This window comes from Odocoileus virginianus, chromosome 3 (assembly GCF_023699985.2).
Source record: "Odocoileus virginianus isolate 20LAN1187 ecotype Illinois chromosome 3, Ovbor_1.2, whole genome shotgun sequence".
In the NCBI taxonomy this organism is placed as follows: Eukaryota; Metazoa; Chordata; class Mammalia; order Artiodactyla; family Cervidae; genus Odocoileus; species Odocoileus virginianus.
This window is the reverse complement of record NC_069676.1, coordinates 11457777-11464873: the sequence shown is the minus strand read 5'-3', so window position 1 is coordinate 11464873 and position 7097 is coordinate 11457777.

Here is a 7097-nt window from a genome sequence, read left to right as displayed (position 1 = left end):
GTTGTTGATGAGTGTACTGGAAAATATAGGCATGAGTTACTATGAAATGGATACACAGACATCATTTGTTTGAGAGAAACTTTTCTTCTATACCTTAAATTCTAAAAATATTAGGGACTTCCCTGGTGGTCCAGGAATTAAGACTCCATGCTTCCACTGCAAGGGGCACAGGTTCGACCCCTGGTCGGGGAACTAGGAACCTGCATGCTGGGTAGGGCAGGCAAAAATTTTTATTCTTCCCTTCAAGTTCCTCTACTCATTTCCTCCTTCTCCAAGTAATTTTTGAATAATTTCTAAATACTGTATGTTTTTTTCCAATACTAAAATTAAAACATGAAAACAAGTGTTACTGGTTTTTTTCTAAGAACCATCATGGGCTTCTCAGGTGGTGCTAGTGGTAAAGAACCCGCCTGCCAATGCAGGAGATGTCAGAGATGTGGGTTTGATCCCTGGGTCAGGATGGTCCCCTGGAGGAGGGCATGGCAACCCACTCCAGTATTCTTGCCTCATGAATCCCATAGACTAAGGAGCCTGGCAGGCTACAGTCCATAGAGTCACAAAGAGTCAGACATGACTGAAGCAACTTAGTACGCACGCATGCATCATGCCTTCAAAGCACTTTATTTTCTTAGTATTAATTTATTTATTTGGCTGCATCTGGTCTTAATTGCAGCACTTGGGATCTTTAGTTGTGACATGCAAACTCCTAGTTGAAGTATGTGGGATCTGGTTGCCAGACTAGGAATCAAACCTGGGCCCCCTGCATTGGGAGCACAGAGTTTAGTCACTGGACTACCAGGGAAATCCAAGGCATTTTAAAATCTATAATTAAATTCTGGTCAGTTCTTCATACAGATCAAGCATGGTTAAGAAGTAAAAGTGAAAGTGGCTCAGTCATGTCTGATTTTTTGAGACCCCATGGACTATACAGTCTGTGAAATTCTCCAGGCCAGAATACTGGAGTGGATAGCCTATCCATTCTCCAGACGATCTTCCTGACCCAGGAATTGAGGCGGGGTCTCCTGCATTGCAGGCAGATTCTTCACCAGCTGAGCTAACAGGGAAGCCCTAAAGCCTAGTTGGATGACTTTATTTTCTCAGAGGATTTTTACCTCTGTGGTTAACCTTATACTGAGCCTGCTCAGATTTGCAAATCTCAGGTATTGCTGGAAATTATAAACTCAGATTCTCTTATATCTCAATGTAAAAAATAATATCATTAATACATTCCTTTAAATATTCTAACACTATTGCACTGTGGGGAACAATCTGCAAGCTATTTTGCTAGGTTAAAAAAATAGTATGATTACTAGTGTGCAGACAAGAGTTGAGGGATAACATAGATGTCTATCTGTGCATAAAATTTCTCTTCAAGAATCCATACAAAATCAGTGCAATGTTAGCCTCAAAAAGAGGACTTTACTGCTAAGAAACAGGAGTAAAAGGTACATTTTTCACTGTTTTTGGTACCTTTTGAATTTTGAGTCACGTAAACGAACCTCTTCAAAAAATTAACTTTTTTTTTTTTTGCTTGATTTTCCTTGACCAAGATTTCTCAAAAGCCTAATGGTATTTTCTAACTCCGGTATCATAAGTCTGAGACCATTGTGGTTATTCTCTAATATTTGGTAACTTTCCTTTCTTTTAGAAGAAGGTACTATGATTTACCTTTTTCATTATAAAAATGATTTGTAACTCCTCAACAAATGTGATTCTGGTGGCTCAGTGTTAAAGAATCTGCCTGCCAACACAGGAGATCTAAGTTCGATCCCTGGGTCGGGGAGATCCCTAGGAGAAGGAATGGAAACCCAGTCCAGTATTCTTGCCCTGGAAATCCCAGGGAGCCTTGTGGGCTACAGTCTATGGTGTTGCAGAGTCAGACATGACTCAGCAACCAAGAACAACAAGCTAACAAAATGAAAGGTTTCAATTTATAAATTAAAAAAAGAAGGGTGCTTGTCAGGGGATAGGAGGATGGCAGAATGGTGGGTGGGGGGGGTGATGTTTAGTGTTTCAAGGGGACCAAGAATCACTTTTGAAAGATGAAAACTGTTCTGGAGATGAATGGTGGTGATGGTTACACAAAAATGGAATTGAACTCAATGCCACTGAACTGCATACTTAAAACAGTTTTAAGGGTACATTTTATTTTCTATGTTTTGTCACTATTAAAAAATAAATGAATTAATAAGTACTGAAGGAACTCTTTCAGATTTGCTTACTTATGCGCTTGTCCTCTGTTCTTTGAGAAATCAGCCAGCTGCCCCCTCATTACTTGAACTTCATGGATGTTCTTAGGAACACAGCCCCACCCCCACTTCTATTTCAGGCTTCTCCCTCAGTCAGGGAATTCTGCAGATCAGGAAATATTTAACACCACTCACAGAGATGCAGATCTTACCTCCTCCTGTTCTTGGTAGAATCACATCAGAGTCAATAGCACAGGTCTCCTTCCTTTCCTTCCTGAAATAAAGGGATGCATTGGAGCCGCCTGAAATTCTCAGAAAATATTAGGAAGTATTGATTTCCTTTGAGTAGCAAATTGGTCCATAAAATCTCAGAGTGAGAGAATGGGGTCAGCAGAGCCAGGAGCAATTGAAAACCTGGTGCCAAGGGACTTGGGAATAGGCCAGAAAAATCGAGAGGCCCATTAGACAGTGACTCTCAGTCTTGACCATGTGTCAGAGTCACCTGGAGGCTTTCTTAAAACAGAGGTTGCTGGGTGCCACCCCAGTTTCAGCATCTCCAGCTGAAGTCTGAGCAACTGCATTTCAAAGAATTCCCCAGGTAATGCTGATACAACTGGTAGAACCTGCTGCATAATTTTCAGGTCCCACTGCCAAATGAAAATTTGGAACCCCAAGTTGAGAAAATGTCAAGACAGTGATAGCAGAGCGTTCAGCCAAGAGCAGGGTCCTCTGTGGCCCTTCTGATTACACACCCACAAACTCAGCCCTGGCTGCTGGTCACATTATTCAAGGGACACATTATTTTTCTAATATTTATTTATTTCTATGTATTTCTTTGGGATTCCTTGGTGGCTCAGATGTAAAGAATGTGCCTGCAGTGTAAGAGACCTGGCTTGAACCTTGGGGCAGGGGTGGTGGGGGTGGTGGCGAAGATCCCCTGGAGAAGGAAATGGCAACTCACTCCAGTATTCTTGCCTGGAGAATCTCATGGACAGAGGAGCCTGGTAGGCTACAGTCCATGGGTTTGCAAAGAGTCAGACACAACTGAGCAACTAACACAAACATACACATTTATTTATTTATGTGGCTGCACCAGGTCTCAGTGTGAGATCTTTAATTGGAGCATGTGGGACCTAGTTCCCTGACCAGGGATCAAACCTGGGCCCCCTGCATTGGGGCCATGAAGGGAAGTCCCAACACATTTCTTTCTTTTTTTATTTTTTAAAATTTTTTGGCCATGCCGCACAACATGCAAGATCTTAGCTTCCTGACTAGGGATTGAACCTGAGGCCCTGAAGTGGAGGCATAGAGTCTTAACTCCTGGACTACCAGAGCAGTCCTAGGGACACATTTTGAGAACCGTTGGTTTAGATTTCCTGCTTAATTAACCCAAGACTATATCCAAATGAGACTAATAGTGATAATGATAATAGGGATAATAATAATAATGTTTCCCCTTTCCTCTAGAACTTACAAGGGTTTCTGTATCTCCAGGATGGCCCCATAGAAGACTGCAGGGGCTGAGTTTCTCCCCAGGAGGTAGATGTTGAAAACAAATTGATGCTTGAGAATTTCAAGGAGACAGTCATGCATGCAGTTTCCGGATAAGACACATTCACTAAAAAGGTATCTTCCTTTCTGGTCTTGTAAGTGTAAGATTGTACTGATGGGGAAAGGGGGGCAGTTTACAGATTTGTGGGTTTTTTTTTTCTGGCCCTTGGAGAGTTATCTCCGAAGTTCCTCATTAGCCAGATTGCTCTCTCTTCACTTCAGTCCTGCAGCAGAAAAAAGAAAACTACTGACTTGCTAATTCCCTGAGTTGGATAAGCATGTGGCCTTTCCTCTTACCTCTCTTAGGTACCAAAATTCACAGCCCAGGTTGGTCCAGATGCCCAACAGCAGAGATAGTCATCCTTTACGGAGTACCACTCCCTTATCAAGGAAGCAGTCTCCCAAAATGAGCCATTCCTGTCATCTTCATGGTTGTTGCTACTACTCCTATCGACTTGGAAGTGACTCTTAATTGGATCTTTTTTTAAGCTCAGCAAAGTGGTTTTTTTTTTTTTTTTGGTGATGTATTTTGTAATGTGTGTGTGTGTTCAGTCGCTCAGTCGTGTCCAACTCTTTTTGACCCCATGGATTGTAGCCTTCCAGGCTTCTCTGTCCATGGGATTTTCCAGGCAAGAACACTGGAGTGGGTTGCCATTTCCTTCTCCAGGGGATCTTCCTGACTCAGGGATCAAACCCATTTGTCCTAGGTTTCCTGCATTGGCAGGTGAATTTTTTACCACTGAGCCACCTGTGAACATGAAAGTTGCTCAGTTGTGTTCAACTCTTTGTGACCCCATGGACTGTAGTCCATGGAATTCTCCAGGCCAGAATCCTGGAGTAGGTAGCCTTTCCCTTCTCCAGGGGATCTTCCCCACTCAGGAATCGAACCCAGGTCTCCTGCATTGCAGGCAGGTTCTTTACTAGCTGAGCCACCATGGAACCCCAAGAATACTGGAGTGGGTAGCCTATCCCTCTCCAGCGGATCTTCCCGACCCAAGAGTCAAACCGGGGTCTCCTGCATTGCAGGCGGATTCTTTCCCAACCGAGCTATCAAGAAAATATTTTATAATACATATTAAAATATTTGGCTTGGCCAAAAAGTTCATTCAAGGGACTTTCCTGGTGGCCTAGTGGCTAAGACTCACAGCTCCCAATGCAAGGGGTCCAAGTTCCATCCACGGTCAGGAACTAGATCCCACATGCTGTGACTAAGACTCAATGCAGTCAAATAAATAAAAAATAAATAAATATATATTTAAAAGTTCATTCTGGTTTTTCCATAACATCTTATAGAAAAACCCAAATGAACTTTTTGGCCAAGCAAAAAAATATAGTCTTTAAAATACTGTCTGCATCCTGTTTTGGAAACACTAATGAGTACATCTCTACAGTTTCTAGATTTTTGCATCAGGAGCACCTGTTCAGGTGGCTTCCTCTGACACCCTGCTGGGGCCAGGGTTATTTTTTTTTTTTTCAGGGTTCTTGATTTGGGGCTTTTCTCATTTGTGACACTCACCTATGACTGTACTCAGATCCAAGACTCTTGCGATTATTTGATGATGAAAGGCCATTTGGCTCTGAAAAATGCAATTACAAGAGAATAGTTTTTGCTGAGCATAACTTAACACAGTGCCAGACCCTAATAGGAGCTGATAACGTATTGCTGATGTGAGTCAAGAAACTGTTCCAACCCATGAGTTAGGTGCCATAATGATTTATAACCACAATAGAGATGAAGTGGTCTTCCCTGGTGGCTCAGACGGTAAAGAATCTGCCTGCAGTGTAGGAGACCCGGGTTCGATCTCTGGGTTGGGATGATGCCCTGGAGAAGGGAATGGCTACCCACACCAGTATTCTTGCCATGGACAGAGGAGCCTGGTGAGCTACAGTCCATGGGGTGGCAAAAAGTCGAACACAACTGAGCGACTAACACTTTCACCTAAAACCAGTGATTAGAGGCAATGGTTTGCAGGGAAGTCAGTAAAAGACCTGATTTGTACCACGGATGGATTTGCCGGCGGTGGGTGGGGAGCAGCCATTGTGGGGTATTGTAAATGCGGTAATCTTAGTTCCCCCACCAGGGATGGAACACTCGCCCTCTGCATTGGGAGCACAGACACCTAACCATGGGACCAGCAGGGAAATCCCAACCTAGGTCAATTTCGGAGGTATAAATTCTCCCATGATAAGTTCGAGCTACCAATCCCTGAAGGCAGAGTGGGAAAGAGCTCTGTCTGTGATCCACTCAGAGGGGTGGCCTTCACCACTGAGGATTCCTTCATCTTCAAACTCCAAGCTTATTCATGTCTCAAGGCTTTTGTATCAGCATTTCCGGCATTTCTCTCTTTTGAAATGTCTTCTTCCGGATCTTCCCACAGTTGGCTTTTGAAATTCAGATTGTCAAATTTTTTAAAAAGCCACTACTTCAAATGTTAGGAATTACTGAACGACTTTACTAAAGCAGACACCTGCAACAGGAAGAAAGGCTTAGTCAACTGTCTCAGGGAAGGAGTGGAGCAACAAAGCTTTAATTTGCAGAAGCCTAGGCTTCCCTGCAGAGACTTCCTGGTGGCTCAGACGGTAAAGCATCTGCCTACAATGTAGGAGACCTGGGTTCGATCCCTGGGTTGGGAAGATCTCCTGGAGAAGGAAATGGCAACCCACTCCAGTATTCTTGCTTGGAAAATCCCATGGACGGAGGAGCCTGGTGGGCTACAGTCCATGGGGTTCCAAAGAGTCGGACACGACTTCACTTTCACTTTCAGGCTTCCGTGGTGGCTCAGACGGTACAGAATCTGCCTGCAGTGTAGGAAACCTGGGTTCGATCCCTGGGTCAGGAAGATCCCCTGGAGAAGGGAATGGCAGCCCACTAGAGTATTCTTGCCTGGAGAATCTCATGGACAGAGGAGCCTGGCGGGCTACAACCCACGGTTGCAAACAGTCGAAAATGACTGAGCGACTAACACACAGGACTGGAGACGGAAGGAGAGAGGGAGGGGCTCGTTGAAAACTAGTTTGCCGGCGGGGCTGGGGCTAGGGTGGGGCTGGGAATGAGGGTGGGGTGGGCAATGTAAGTACCAGGTGGAGTAGGGGAGTGTCTTGAAACTTAACAAACTGCTTTAAATAATTGCAGTATAAATTTAGAAAAAAAGACTTCAATAACAGGAAAAGATGAGGCAGGAAATGTTTGTCATCAGGCACATTGAGGAGGGGTGGGGATTAACAGCAGAGCAAACAAGTTACAGTTCTGGCGGTGGTGGACTGGTGGTGGTGGTAGTGGTGATTTAGTCGCTAAGTCGTATTTGACTCTTGAGACACCATAGACTGTAGCCCGCCAGGCTCCTCTGTCCATGGGAT